The sequence below is a fragment of the Colossoma macropomum genome, unplaced genomic scaffold (assembly GCF_904425465.1).
Source record: "Colossoma macropomum unplaced genomic scaffold, Colossoma_macropomum, whole genome shotgun sequence".
In the NCBI taxonomy this organism is placed as follows: Eukaryota; Metazoa; Chordata; class Actinopteri; order Characiformes; family Serrasalmidae; genus Colossoma; species Colossoma macropomum.
This window is the reverse complement of record NW_023494796.1, coordinates 27,626,168-27,642,905: the sequence shown is the minus strand read 5'-3', so window position 1 is coordinate 27,642,905 and position 16,738 is coordinate 27,626,168. Positions and strand designations below refer to the sequence as shown.

The window sequence follows — 16,738 nt, the reverse complement described above, 5'->3', positions numbered from 1 at the left end:
CCAGTAATACTGGCAACCTCGGTTCAGATATTCAGGACTCAATTCAAACTCAGTCAGCTAAACAGTACAGTCGCAGTGTCTCATTTACAGGGCTGCGACCTTCGAAGGTCCCATTTCTCGGCCAAATACATCGTAAGCGCTGTAATTCAACAGAATGCAGACAATCTTTGAAATGCGGCAGAGAAATGCATCCTTATTTTGACTCTGTTCTGAGGATGCACTCGTGTCTTTCTTGGCTTTGAGTTCCCATGAGCCTCTGCATAGCAAACTACTACAAGAAAGGAGCAGCACCAGTTCAGAGGGACCGCGGGAGAATTTGTTTTTAATTGTATTACCCCATTTGTTGTGAAAATTAGTACCAGTTTACCACATAAATAGCTGTAATTGATACTATAAGCAAGTTTTACATGAATGACCAGCTATATTTTTAGCATTGCTGTGTAAAGTTAGCATTTGAGTTTTACTCACATTAATTTAAATATGTGAGGCGAAGCCGTCGAACAATGAAGGAGGCAGAGTTAGAGTTGAACCCAAAACAAAGCTCTTAATTAAAATATAACTGGTGAAAGCTGGTTAACATTACTAGCCAAAGCTGAATCTGACCTTGAGCTACACAGCTGACTGACGAGCAGCGGCAGACGGGGCAGTCATAGCATTAAGTAGTTTGTGCAGAGAAAGTTCAACTTCAGTTGTGATCTTGTGGTTAGGAGAAAACACAGAAGCAAATCTGTAAGGGTTTGTGCTGAATTTTTCAAAGGATGCACTTTACACAGCAGAAGTGGTCCTTTAACTCCCTAGGGTCAACATACTCGCCCACGTGTCAAATTTGATGTTTCTGTGTATGTTTATTAATCTTTGTAATAATACAGCACAGAAATACTGTGCAAACATTTCCTGAATCTGTAAAGTCTGCCCTTTTGATTAAATCTTATCATGAGATCATACGTGACTCAAATCTGGAGTTATGATGCTATCAAGAGGGGTCAAAGTATATGTCATCTACCTCTTACTATGTGTAATTGATTCATTTGTCTATCTACGTTTTGTATGAAACTGATCATCAGACACTCAGGAAGTTGCTAAGAAGTTACACATCATGTCAGAAACCCTTCGTTCGGAGTAGGGTGTCCCGATTTTTGTTGAGATAGAGCGGTAGGGCGAAGTGTTAAGGCTATGTGGCCCTCCAAACAGAGGTTTTCCGAGGCACATTCCAAACAGAGTGATATGAGAAAAAAAAGAAAAACCGGCAAGATGGCTGTGCAAGCGACCTAAGAAACCCACAAATTTTTTTTTTGTCTGTTAAAAATGACAATAACCGTTGTATTGTTTTCTTCATGACAAGCATAAAAAGTCGCTAATAGTATAATAATGTGTCGGTAGCCTACTAGCTAAATTTCCCGTTCCACCTTAAATGGTCCAGCAGTACTGACACCCGAAGTACCAGAATGTAACTTCTGCTCCGTTTAAGGTGGAATGGGAAAATTCAAACAAGAAGCTAGAGAATAGCTGACTTCAGCTTCATATCACCGACGAATTAAGCGTGGGTCATAATATATGAAGACACATGATGCCCTAAATGTATCTAAAGCCCAGCAGTGAGGTTGCTGAACTTCACCCTCCTCTGCTATCACTGCAGACTGGCAGGGTTGCCTACAGAGCACTGCTGATAGCCCTTTAATGAAGCAATGTTCTTTTTATTTAAGGGTTGTCCCATTTCACAGGGGATGATTTTAACCACTAGCCGTTGTCCAAAAAGTCAAAGTGGCCAGTGAAAAAAATTCAAGGTAAGTCTCTCTAATAAAGTGCACAGTAAATGTATTAAACTCCAAACTGAGGAAGATTGTTGCAAAGGATTGAGTTGATTGTCTAATAAGAAAGAAAAAACAGTACTCAAACTTTTAATCCTTTGTGCATTTGTTTGCATGTGAAGAATCAGCCCATGGTGAATTTAGTTGCGACTGCTAACTCATCAGTAGATGTCTTCACTTTTCTGACACATAGAGAGAGAATGTGAGCAGGCAAAATATCCACCCCGTTCCCAGTTCCCCTCAGGTGTCATACAAATGATCGAGCCTGGCACAAAATGGCTTCGGCATCCCACAATGCCTTGAGGCACCATCCAAAGCCCTGGGGATTGCCCAGTTTCTAGTGTGTCACTTTTTAGTTGAAGAGATTTTTTTACCAGGTCAGCTCAATACAGCATAGCAGAGTTATCATGTGCTTTCCAAACAGCCGTCCTCCATCGTTACTACTGGTTACTTTGGAACCAAGACAGCAATCTATTGTGAAAAGCATGTTTTATTTACTTTGCTTCATTTTTTTGACATTGGTACAACAGGCAAAGCTCAAACAGCATGAGTGAGCAAACATTGGCACTGAGTGAATTTAGTGTGACACCACTGAAACTGCACCCTAATGTCTGAATGAAAAGTGATTGGCAATAACTCTCATCGGAGCTAAAAGACTAATGTAGATAGCTTACTTCATCAATTAGTATGATGCTAACTGCATTCTTATATAATTAGACCCTTTCCTCAAACAGTGTGGAGTTAAGTAATCTCTAATAGACTTGATTATGTAGTTTCTGACACTGTGTGACACACAATCACTTAAAACGGATAAAGGTATGTCAGCCTAGCTAAAACAAAAGAACCCTTCTTGACACTTTAATTTTTATCCATTTGTACTTTTGTCCATGTTTATAGATACCAGGGGTCGTATTACAGAAATATCCAAAATCTGAAATCTTATCTATTTAGTCACCATGAGAGTTTCAGTTGGGACTGAATTTAGGACAGTATCCATTACAGAATAACAATTCCTAAATTCCTAAAATCTTATCCTAATTCCAGATAAGAAAATGGCATCACAGAATCATCTTAACTAGACAAAATTCCTAAATAGTACCATAACTTGAGGACACCAATGGTGTCCTAACTTGGGTTTTAACTGTTCGTTTCTATAATTTTTAGCCAACTCTGACAGAGGGCAAAACAAGAGACCACTGTAGTCGTGTTGTCATTTTGTAGTCAACATCATGCTCTTATGTCCATATAAAGAACAGGTCTAAAAGAAATTTCTCTATGAGAAGAATCAATGTAGTTTTTGAAATTTGCCTCTGTCGCATCTTGTGATAGTCAAAAATGTTCCAAAGCTGATACCTTTTTTGTCCTGTGAACATTCTTCTCTTGAATATCACTGGATTCTCTGAATTATGAGGTTGTTAAAGATTCGAAACATGAATATTGCTACACGTAAGCTAATGCTACTGCACAGTGAATCGACGTCGTTAGACCTGCAGCCTCTTTACAAACCGCACAAACCAGCACATTTTGCCAGAGTGGTAATGTATTTACAGACCGAGGGCAGATAAAAGGAAGTCAAAGCAATCAAGCAGGTTTCCCTGCAGTTCTCTGTTCTTCATATATTACTCCCTGAAACACAATAGATCTTTCCGTTCTGTAGCTACATAGCTTGATATGAAAAGCTCTATGAATTTCCCCGTTGTTGGACTCGTAAAAAGGATTATCTTATCTACAAACTTACCTGCACTCAGGCTAATTCAGTGCAGACCCGTCTTAATATTACTCCTTATCAGCTGATTTAGGCTATCAAAATATTCTAATTCTTATTTCTGCACCTATTTTCTTCATTTCTGTTGTATCCTAATTATTGATTTAATGCTGGTAACATTTTCTGAGGACATTTTACATTTTTTTTCAGGACATTCACCAGTCTCTTGTTCGAATCTTCCCGTTCCGCCTAAAATGGTGCTGCAGTTATATTCTAAACTTCAGCTTCCTGGAGAGTTGAAAGACATGATATGAGCAGGTTGCTGAGTAACATTAACTTATTTTTGCTGTTTGTTTCCTAATGTTTGTGATAGCTAATTACTACTACTGCACCTTTTAAGGTGGAACGAAAAAAACTCGAACAAGAAGCTGAATTCAGCCTCGTAGTCTCACAAGAACACCACCGTAGCCCTTGTAGATGAGTAGCATTAGCTTGCATGTAGTGATATTAGTACTTAAGCTCATTAATGACCTCGCAATATAGAGGATCCAGTGATATTTGAGAGAAAAATGTACACAGAACAAACGTACTGGGTTCTGAAAATTTATTTAAAACAGGGTGCGATAGAGGCGATTTTTCGAGAACCCTGTTCATTCTCGTCATAGAGAAATCAAGCTTAGACCCAGAGTTCCTGATATAGGCAGACTACAGTATGATGCCTGACTACAGTGGTCTAGTTTATTGTAACTAGCATTATGGCGTTACGTAAATCTGTGTTGCAAAATAGTGGTTTCTGAGATGTTTTTTTTTCTAACTCTGTGTTTAAAGAAACATTCCAGACACTTTAGACACCACCCCCTCTAATTACCTTTGTTTGTTAACATTGATAAAAATTCATCAAACAAAATATTGAGGACACAGAGTTGAAGGTGTGGCTGTTTATTAGGAGGAATAACGTTAGCATGGCCCACACACTGGTTAAAGCTTTAGGAAATGGAAACTGGCAAAAGGTGCTGTCATAATATTTCTAACTTCCAGATTATTGCACTTTAGTTTGGCTTTAACCTTTTTACATTGGTGACAGGAATGGTCTAGCTAACTAACTAACATTTGTGGCATTTCAGATGTGCACATATTGTCAGTCGCTTGGTAACAGACAACTGTCAACAATGATAGTTGATTGTCGACTTCGGCTGAGTAGGTTAAGGTTTTTTAACTTGAAATAACATATGTTGTAAAGTAAGATAAAATTCCTAAATGAAGATATGGATTTGCTTTGTAATGTGCATTTGTGAAAAATCTTTATTCGACCTTGTCAGATCTTAACTTCAGACAAAAGGTACGAAATGTCTGTAATTCGGCCTGAGTAAGGAACAGAGTGTCAGAAACCACATGAGCAAATCTGTGATGTGCATGATGCTAGTCAGTGGGGTATGAGCTTCCATTAGTTGTTAATTTCATTAGTCTTGTTGCTCCAATGTAAAACTAAAGAAGCAAACTTAAGACACCAAACATGTCTTGGCTTCTTTTTCTGAACTATTTCTTAAAAGCTGGACATCCTGAAAGTAAAGGACAGAATTAGAGCTGAATCCTCATGGCTACCAGCTGCTATTAGGGCTGCAAGCTGTAATAAACTGCCATTTTTTGCTAGAACAGCATGGAAATACAGATGGTGTGGGTGGATCAATAGGCTGTGGAAGGGTTGCCGTTCAATTTTTTTTTCTTAATTTCTTGCTATCTCTATCAATCTCTTACACTCTCGCTCTTTTTTGTGCTATCTCACAATCTTCATCTCTCTCTCTTTTTCTCTCTCTGGCTGAGGAGATTTCGTATGGGCGGTAAGGTCAGCTTATCGTCAAGCTAAATGCCAATGTAATTATTAAAGTCTGGAGACAGTGAGATGAGCTGATGTCCTGCAGCATAACACCATATTTAATTAATAAATGTCACCCCCTCTGTGTGTGTGGGGGTGTGTCTGTGGGTCTATGGGGAGTGGGGAGGGGTGAGGAGGTGGGAGTTGACACTTACACAAGCTTCAACAAGCCAAGTGAACTTGAAAGCTGTGCTCTAAAGTGTCCAGGAACTGTAGCTTAAATAAAGTGTCTTATAAGAGATGCATTAGATTTTGTAATGCTATTGTGTACAATAAAATATGAGTAATAAGTAAAACTCCAAAATACTATTAAGTAGTTATTTTGGGTTCTACAATCTTGAAAAAGATTGTTCTTCATAGATTCTTTAGTAGAGAAAATGATTATATATAACACCATGAACATTCTAAGAACTCTTTCATGATGCAAAGAACCTTTTGATCATGCAAAGCTTTCTTTGAGTGTTCATGGTGTTAATGGTGATTAATGGAGAATGTGCTATAGATTGTTCTATATAGAACCTTTTTGAAAACCCAAGTGTTGTTCTGTTGTTACAAGCTTGACATTCTAACATTAGAAGAGCCCTTTTTGGTGCTACATAGAACGCTTTTTAAAAGGTTCTATATAGAAACATCTACAGCACATTCTTCATCAGTCTGAAGAATGCTCTGTGATGCACAGTGCTATATAGAATCATTTTCTTTACTAAAGAACCCCTGAAGAACCATCTTTTTTTAATAATGTATGATGGTGAGTTTCAAGACAGTTTAAATTACACTGAAATGCACAGGGTCTAGATGTTAAGCGGATAAAGGACATAAAAATATAATAAAATATTGCATAATTGGAGTAACAAAGGTAAGTAAAACATTCACTTAAAATAACTCTGATGTCACACATTTAGGCAGGAAAGTAGACTGTAAAATTTTCTCGAATGTGAAACTATGAATAAAAACACTTGTTCTTTGGAGACTAGCATAAATGAGTAACATTAGTATAAGCATTGTAATTAGCAAACTCTCACTTGTAATTAACAAACTCTACGCAGTAATAATTCTACTGTAGTACAACACTACACATCAACATACCATTCTAGCTTACCTTCTGGTGTTCTTATTGCTCGTGTAATAGTGCTTGGTGACTTTGTCTTCACTTAGGAAAGAATCTGCAAAATTTTTGTTGGCTTCAGTTGTGTTGTCTTGAAGTCCTCTTAAGCAGGTACCAAAAACCTTAGAACTGGATTCTTCCATGTTGGATCAGTGACCAATGGGTAAATCGTAAATGTAATTTTCTGTTTCCAAAGGTTCCAGTTGCTGTATTGTGGAAAAACTCCTATATTAAAGTGATACAAGAGGTATAAGGCTAGCCCTCGTCTGTGTATATGTAATTATTATTGGGCTATTATTATTATTGTTCAGCAGTGCTTTGCAAATCCAGAATGCTTGGCAATATTTGTAAATCTGTGAGCTTCTTGTAAAGTTGTGAATGTTCCTTTCAGGTCTGAAGCAGTAACCATGCTCTACTTGTGTTTTCTGACCTTTTTTATGACTACAGCTCTCTGCTCTTCATTAGAGAGCCTCAAACTGTGTTTCATTTTATGCAATCTACAGCAGCTGCCTGAATTCTAATGAAGATTAATCACTGTTATGAACCAAAAAAGAACAGTTTTGCTGAAGTCCTAAAGTCTGCTGTCTTATCGGGAATATAATGACCTATGGCACACACGCAAGCACACACACACACATATACACTTGAATATGTATAAATTAGGGGTTGCACAGTTAGTAATTTTTACTAGTTAACTTGTTATTCATGAAGGTAGTCGACTAGGTGACTAGTTGTAATTTTCATAGCTAAAACAAAAAGAAACTTGGGAGGTTGCTATTTTTAGTTTTTTATATTTATATATTATATTGCTATAATTAGTGCAGTTAAAATCTGATAACAGCAAAGAATGAATCAAATCATATTTCAGATAACAGCCAAACAAAGGCTCTAAATTAAACTTCTTTAGGCTACACCTTTACAGACAAAAATAAATTAACGGGCAAAATAATACATCTGCATGGCTCCTTACACTTAACACTTCTAGTGGCCCACAGTGGATATTTAAATACAGAACAAAAGTGATATGAACGTCATAATGTTCCAGTATAACAAAATAAAATCTCTTTTGCAGTCAACAAAAATACATTTTACTCACATTCAGTGTCCTTGCATTAAAAGTTGGCCTTGCATTGTTTGTTTCTGTTAAAAGGATCAGAGGATCAACATGAGAAGGACATAGGCTTGATCGCTGTTGGGTTACGATGTTCCCGGCTAAGGAAAAACTATCACTTGGGGTACTGGTGAATGGAAGAGCCAGATACACTTTGGAAAGCTTGGGAAGACAAGTGAATTGGTCCTTGTTGTGTGCCCACCATTGTAAAGGATTTTCCATTGTGGGTATGTGTGGTGTATTGAAGTACTCCTGAACCTTATGCCGCAGGTGCTGGTCCTCCCTTTTTTCTTGCTTTCATAGTGAGGTCCAAACGGTTCTTCAAAGTCCATCTCTAGCCTTGATTGTGCACCTCTCTAACTAGGAGAAAAGAAAATACATTGCGTTATTGACATAGAGGTAGCCTATGAACTAGCTACTAAGCAGCAAAAACCTTGTCAATAGAGGCAGATTAATATATTTTTCTAGACTTGTAGCTTCATGACATTCCTGCACCTTATCTTGAGCCAGCTGAGTCAGATGGGCACTGGCCCTCTGTATGTTTTGCTCTGAGAGGAACTGTAGGTGCTTGAACCGAGGGTCAAGCATGCATGCCACAATAGGAATGGTCTCTGGCAATTCACCAGATTCTAATTTAAAATGTATAATCAGCTGCTTCAGGGTTGTATTTTTGAAAGTGTGAATAGCTGCAAGATCACACTCTTTGACTCTCAATTTGGTGTCGGTCAAACTTAACAGCACCAGGTAGATGAATGAAAAGGCCAACATGTAATTCTCTACACATTATCTTTGTTGCCAGAGTCTTCAACACTGGAATAAGTTGTTCAATCAATTCCTGCTGGGAAGCATTCGTGAACACAGATGTTCGGTACTGGGCCTTCATAATGGCTTCATCAACGAGCATGGCTCAACTTCAAGTGTCCCATGTAACCAAGATGATGGGGAATCTGATCACAGAGCTCCATTGCAAGATTCATGCTGCTTGCTTTGTCACGAATGGCACAAAAGACAGTCAGGCTATGTTGACCGCAGTGTGTTTCTTCAGAACTCTTGATTTTAACTCCCAGGTGTCTGTAATGTAGTGAGCAGTAACTGTGATGTACGGCTCCATAGTGCAATATGTCCATAGATCAGTAGTCCATAGGTCGTAGTAGACACTGCAATCTTTCATCTCTGTGGAAATACTCGCTTTTAGAGCATTATACTGCAGGGTGATTGTATTCCGAGGGTTAGTGTTGGATAGGATTTTGTAGCTTGGCTCAAAAATGTGAATTAGGTCTCCAAACACCTCTCCAGAAACAGCAGAGAGTGCTTGAATATCTTTAACAACAAAGCTGACAAGCAAATTCGTTATTTGTTGTCTTCAATTGTGCCTGAGGGGACATTTTGAAAGCTCTGTGATGCTAGCCTGCCTATTTCCACCATGTTACATCTTGCTACTACCGGTGTTAGCGGTAAGCACTGGATACTTCATTTTGAGATTGTTATGCATTGTGGGGATATTGTAATGTACTTAAGAGTAGCTTTACACATTGTGCAGCTTACTGAAGACTTCTTTTCTGAAGTATTTCCAGACCGCCAAAGTTTGATTAGCACAGTGTTTCGCAGAAGAGCTGCTTTCTTTACAGTGTGCCTGCATCCTTGCTACTGTTTTCTTCCCTTTCTGACTAGTCAATAGCTTCTCACTGCGGTGACTAGTGTATGTCTTAGTCAACTAGTTGATAAGTTGATTACTCTGTGCAACCCCTAATGTATGTGCACTGACTGGGCTCTTCATAAAATACACCTTCCTGTATTTACAGTCGTTGTCCATTTTCTCAGCTCCACTCATCATATTGGTGAATTTTGTAGTTCTTCAATTACAAACTGTAGTACTGCCACAGAGCAGGTGTTATTTGGGTGGTGGATCATTCTCAGCACTGCAGTGACACTGACGTGGTGGTGGCATGTTAGTGTGTGTTGTGTTGGTACAACTCACTGTCCACTCTTTTAGACACTCCTACCTTATTGGTCCACCTTTCAGATGTAAATTCAGAGACAGTAGTTCATTTTTGTTTGTGTTTGTCGTCCTCTTGTTCTTCATCAGTGGTCACAGGACGCTGCCCACAGGACACACAGGTCCAGCAGTGACACTGTGGTGTTTAAAAACTCCAGCAGCACTGCTGTGTCTGATCCACTCATACCAGCACAACACACACTTACACACCATCAGTGTCACTGCAGTGCTGAAAATAATCCACCACCCTAACAATACCTGCTCTGTGGTGGTCCTATGGGGGTCCTGACCATTGAAGAACAGGGTGAAAGGGGGCTAGCAAAGCTGATAAAATGGACAGAGTGTAGATACAAGAAGGTGTACTTAATGAAGTGGCCAGTTAGTGTATATGAAGAGAATATATATTGCATTTGATTAAACTGTAGTAATATATGAAATTTTGAAACATTTTTTACAGGTAAAGTATAAAACAACACAGGTAGACCAGAAAAAAGAATAACAAAAATAATTTAAAAAATAAAAACAATAAATATTGAAAAGAAATAAGGCTAACTAACTGATATAGGCAATTCTTCCATTGCTGTGGCAAATGTTACAGAGTACAAATGTTGATTTGTAATTCAAGTGTAAAATGTAATCTGTTATATTGAACAGCATAAGTGAAGTTGTAACACCACTGACAACAACTTAAATCTAAGCATTTCTAAAATATTAACCTTAGACACTTTACTTTCAAACTCACATTGTATGTGGAAAATTACAAGTATTGCAATTATTATTTTTTATTTTACACTCACTTCATGTTTCATAAGTAACATGACTGACACAGCCTTTTGCAACCAGATGAATCTGTCAGTATTTTAGCCAAATTTATCATAAATATAAAAAGAGATTTCACTAATTGTGGATTCAAAAAGACCTACCTCTTACTTTTATTAAATAACATTATATGTTTCTACAACACCACTGACAAAAGATCAGTACTTTAAATGCTTTTCTATAATTAAAACTGAAAAAATAAGTATCGAGATTGTTGTTTCAGATAAAAATGAATTCTTCTGTATCCGTGACGTCATTGCTGTGTCATCCTGTTTTTCATGCACAATATGACTACAAATCACTGAAATAAAAGTTCAAGAAAATGGTCATGGTTTTTGTTGATTTAATTTTGGGATAGAGCCAAGAACAGAGACAACAGTTTTAAAAGGCTTATTTTAATTTCCATGACAAATTTATTGGACACAATTTCACACTGCAATAATAGAATGACCCACATAAATGTATTAGTAATATATGTAAATGTATTGTAGTGTAATTAGAATGTGTTTTATATTGCAAGCAGGGATGTCGCTATTGGTTGTATTAGTAATCGAACAATCTGTCGATTAATACTTTTGGATGATTCAATTCAGTTTTAACAATTACAGTTGACTTATCTGAACAAAAATAAACCATATAGGACTCTTTCAAATATTCCAAAATACTTCATAAAGTATTTTATTACTCTGAATAAAGATGATAAACTAGAAAGCCTTTTAAAAGACATTAAAGATGTCTAAAACACAAGTAATTGAGCTGAATCAATGAATCATGACAGCTGTAACTGTAAAATGATAATGTAATTCTGATGTATTATGTTTGTGTTTCAGCAGGGAAGTGTTGTATTTCCAGTTAGCGTTAGTGTTAGAGCTAGACTCAGCCGGCTGTGGCTTCTCTAATTAAAATGCACTGTGACATACTGTTCAGAGATAGCACCTCACATGCACGCCTATCGCACCTGAACATCACCCTATCAGGAGATGGTAGGCTGAGCGTGATGACTCACAGTGGATATTTTTATAACGTTTGATAATCTAATATTTATGACTTTACACACTTCTCTCTCTAAGCTCTTTCTTTCTTTCTCCTCTTTTTTCTTCATTCTCTTTCTTTTCTCTTTCTTTCTCTCATCTTTTTTTTCTCTCACCTTTCTTTTCTCTCTCTGAGCTCTTTCTCCTCTTTGTTTGTTTGTTTGTTTCTTTCTATCTTTGCTCTTTCCTTTTCTTTTTCTATCCTCCTTTTTCTTTCTTTTTATTTATTTTATACTTCTTTCTTTTTTCTTTTCTCTTTTCTTCCTTTGCTTCTTTCTCATATCTCTCTCTTGCTCTCTCTCCCTCTCTGTCGTTCTGATGAAGAGGTAAAGGCTGTACAGAGATGATAATGATGATAGTGAGTGTTATCATGAATAACCTTTTCTGTGCTGTGCCTGTGCTTTATGTGCTCTGCCCTTTTAATTCTGTTTCTGACAGACTGCTTTAACACTGCCAGACCCAACACTAGTACTGACCGCACGTGTGTGAGAGTGTTTGTTTTTGTACATTTTCAGGACAAAATGTCCTGACTTTGAAAAAAAAAAACAGGGTCGTTGCAGTCCCACTTTTTCCATAAGGTGTTGTGGAGTCTATAAAATGTAACATTAAATGAACTATTTACACAAAAGCCTAGCAATGTTGTCTACTGCCACTCTGAATCAAACTATAGTCGGCAGCAAAGAAAAGAACAAAACAAAGCACAGCCACACTATTTACTCTCTAATGCAAATGTACTTTACTACAATAACAAAATGAAACAGAAGTTAACCTACACTTTTCCACCAATGCCCACCTCCAACGTAGATAAGACAGAGTAGAATCGTACGTGATGTAAAATGTATAGGCTTACCTGTTTGATACCCCATGTGGTACAGAGTAACCCAGTGCAGTCTCTTATATGGAAAAGTTAGTGTAGTACAGCATAACACCTAAACATAAGCACACACTAACACAAGAGAAGTAAAAATCTTGTTCCATGAACTTACATTACAGCAATGTCCTGTGATTGTTTTAAAATGTGTTTTTGCAACAGTTTTTCAAACCTGCACTGTTAACACATTTACCACTGATCCTAAACAGACGGTACTGATGAGTCACCAGAAGTCATGTGGACCAAGAGCTAAAAAAACAAATCCTGTGGAAATATATCCTTTCTTTATTCACATCTTTACAGTTACACAGACACACTTTCTTCTCAGTGATATTTTCAGATCTACCAGCCAACATGTCAGAGCTGAATGATATTAAGGAGATGTGTTGTGATACGATACATATTGCAATATTATTTAATAAATGATGTCCAAATGGTCCCAGGCATCACTCTAGCAATGAAAAGGGTGTGTCTAAAGAAGGAACTAAGGCAATAGTTTAGTGTTGTTTGAGGCTCATGAAATGGACAAAATGCCATATTACAATTGCATATTGTGGCCTGTATTATATTTGGCCAAAATAATTTAAGTTTACTGGAACGTGCAAATGTCTTGATTCTGCCAAACCCAAAGAACATCTATAATTGGTCAAGACACACTCAGCGTACAGTAAAACATCCAGAGATTGCTTAGAGGCTATTTAGCAAATCATACGCTTCTGAAATATCAGTATTGCAAATTTGAAATATCAGTCTTGCAAAAGCCAGCATCATGATAATGATTTGTAAACAATATATTGTGCAGCCCTGCTGTATCATACAGTTCTACAGATGTTTACAGTCTTTCTCATTGGTAACTACTATATCTCCAAAATCTGTCCTCTGTATGGTCCAGTGCCTCTGATTAGTATTCCTTGTAAACTTTTTCAACTTGTATCCCAGTGTGGCCCAGAGGAAAATGGATTCCCCTTTTGAGTCATGGCTCCATTCACTGATTCTTCTGCAAGCTCTTAGGGTTTCCTTTTAAGTCTTGGTTCTTCTTGTGGTTCTTCCTCATGCTCTTAGGGAATTTTTCCTGTTGAGTCATGGTTCCTCTTATGGTTCTTCCTCATGCTTTTAGGGATTTCTTTTCCTTCTGAGTTTTGGACCCTCTTGTGGCTCTTCCTCGTGCTCTTTTGGAGTTTTTCTGACACTGTCTCCCTCGGTGGCGCTCATTAGGAGGCTGCAGCTGCAAGACTGCTTTGGGACAGTGTTGAAAAATGTGCTATTTGGGAAATCACATGATTGTTCTTATTTGTTCCTTTTTCAAGGTGCCCTCTTTACAATCAGTTGGCCATTAGCGGGCCATGTCACAAAAAAATCTAAGCAGGTTTAGCTAATCAGAATAACAGTGTATGCGGAAATGTGGGCTAGAACTAAGCGCTGATGAAATGCGGGTGATATCTGATATTGTTTTTACATTTTCAACCATTGTAATTATTTAGCTTCTCAACACTAATTTCACTAATTCCTTGCTTTGCACCACTGCCACCCAATAAGCCTTGACATTAGATTCCTGCCAGTCTCCATAGAAAATAAATAGGAGATGAAAAGAAAAAAGCCCCGCTCAGCTGATATGTAAATATAGTGCTAGTATTCATGTAAAGAATGTGATCATGTAGAGGATGAATGTAGGTAGGAGAGCCATAAGGCATCTGAAGAACATGGCCAATCACTTTGCGTGACTTGGCTCTACTTGTACACTTGACTAATACAGCAGTCTGCCACTTCACAGTAAACTAGGCTCTTGGTGCTAATAGTGTAAAAATGTGCAGCTCTGCTTTCCCAATGTGGTTTTGAGTCATTGAGTGTACAGTATAATCCTGGCTTGGGATTCAAGAAAAAATGATATAGACTCCTTGTCTACTCTTTTTAAAAACACTTACCTCGCACTTCCACTTACTGGCCACTTTCACTTTTACAGCTAAAAAACTGCAGAAATGAGGTCATAATGAATGAAAAAAAGAAACCAGTGTGAGTCATATACATAAGGAGAAGAAAACAAATGGTACAGCTTCAAATGTAAACCATGTCATTCTTGACAACAAATAGCTGTTTTTATTCTCCTTCTTCTTTTTCCTTCTCTCTCTCTCTCTCTCTCTCTCTCTCTCTCTCTCTCTCTCTCTTGCTCTCTCTCGCTCTCTCTTCCCTTCTCGTCCATCTGAGGTTATTAATAGAAGATTTGCGAGTTGAATAGGCAGGGTGAATTATTTAGCGTCTCCAGTGGTGCAGTGGGCAAGTGTTATTTCTGTGCACCAAACGGTGTGCGTTAGCGTGTTAGGAGGAGTCGTGTGAGGAGACGTGTGAAGCAGCCACAGTTGGGTTGAAATACAAAGTGTGTGGGTTTTGTATGTGTGTATTAGATGTGGGCTTGTGTGTATGTGTGTATTAGATGTGGGCATAGATGTGGGCAGTATGTAACTTGTTTCAGAATAATTTTCAAGCATTTTTATTTTTATTTATACTTAATACTGACTAGACATTGCATCGGCTCAGTGCTGAGTATCACTAGCGGGCCAATAGCATCACACAGTGCTGGCTCGAATTCCCGAGAAAAAAGGAAGAATCCGTTAAAATTCTGTAACAAAAATCTCAAACATCACAGAATGTCCTTTAGTAACAAAGTGATAACAAAGTATAACTAAGTAAAGTGGGTCATTAACAACAGAAGCTACGTGAAGCCTATTGTTAAAGTAACATCACTGTCAAAACAGAGCCTTGCATCTCCAACATGGTAACTTTAAAGGTGAATGAAAAACGGTCTTAACTTTGTTTTGTTTTGTTGTTGTAAAGAATGTTTATGTAAGATGTTTTTTCATAGTCTTCACTCGTTGAGCCAACAGCTGGTTAGAAATTATGTAAAGAAGAACAAAAACAAAACACCAAAAAAATGTAGTTACATAGAAATGTTTTGTCATGCCAGCAAAAAACAAACCAGTAAGTTAATTCACTTATAACACTGTTTTAAGTACACTGAAGACAGTGCTATTCTAAAATGACAATTTACTTTTAATTTATTTTAATTCCAAATTCCTTTGTTACTTACGAATTTCTTTATTTTAAAAATCAATTGTTATACACATATATGTAAGGGATTTTTTTATTCAAAGACTAATTGAATATTTGTTTTACTTGCTGTAGGAGAGTGTTTGATCAGTTTGGGGATTAGGCATTTTTCTACCACACAGTACTGTACAGCACAGTACACTTACAAATCCTAATCCAAATCCGAAATCTCTCGAGACTGTGTGGTTACATTTATTATGTCATGTTAGTGCTAACAGTAAACACAAACAAGAGCAGTAACAGTGGAGGAGCTTCAAGTTCTGATTCAGCTTTTAACATATTTAGTTTACATGCAGGGCATGTCAGGTAGGGCAGAATTCTGTGGTCTACACTATTTCTGGCTCCACCCACATGTCCTGGTTTGATACATTAGCAAGAAGGGTACTGATAATTAACTAAAGGCTTGAGGCAATGGAAAATAGCGACTGTTGTTAAGTGAATAGAGGGCTGAGAAATAAAAGGCAGAACTTGGTGGAGAGTGTAATGATATGATTGGTCATATTACAGTGACAGCACTCACAGAAAACAATTCAAATTGCATTGTCTTAAAGATTTGGCTTAATAAATACTCTGTCCCCATTTGATTGGGTAGGTCTGTGATCGATTTGGGTAGGCCAAGTTCACACAGGCCTCCCCTTGACTGCTAGGCTAGAGAACAGCAAAACCAATAACAAAGTCAAGAACACCAAAATGATGAGGATTGTGCACTCTCAAAACATGTATCCATGCTTTTTCAACCAATCGGCAGAAAGTAGGAGTTACTCTTTAGTATTTGATAGTTTTTTCACTAGTTATTGTTTTCTCTGATGTTTTATTTTGTGTGAAATGACTTTGTTTTTAAAAAGACTGTATAAATGTCCAAAGAGACTGTGTATTAATGTCCAGTGGAGCGGAGGGCTGGTTAATACAGTGAGGGAATTTGGGTCAGTATGATGCAATCCAACATCAGACAGCAAGGACAGAGCCTTATGTAGGTAAGAGACAAAAACACGACTGGGTGTCTGGACCTAGAATGTCTGGGTCTGTGTGTGCATGTGTGCTTTTTTCCGTGCAGAAATATAAAATATTGAAAATATAGTTAGTGCATTAGTGCTGTCAGATGATTAAAATAATTAATTGTAATCACTCACATTATTTAGTGATTTAGTGTAGTTAATCAAGATTAATCACATTTGTACTGATACTTTTGACATCTCTCAGATATGTAAAAACAACCAAAACTAAAACTGTAAATAAAACAATACATTTAATTCATCACAAACTTTAGTGTCTGGAAAGGTGACTCATATAAGTGGATCATAAAAAAAACCCATTAAC

The 16,738-nt window shown here is 37.5% G+C and overlaps 1 protein-coding gene across 3 annotated transcripts in view; it reads left to right on the top strand.

Annotated features, from left to right (window-relative positions):
• The window catches only part of LOC118816678 (glucosidase 2 subunit beta-like), a 186,024-nt gene that overhangs the window by 53,798 nt on the left and 115,488 nt on the right, over nt 1–16,738 (top strand). The gene's annotated exons all lie outside the window — the stretch shown is intronic.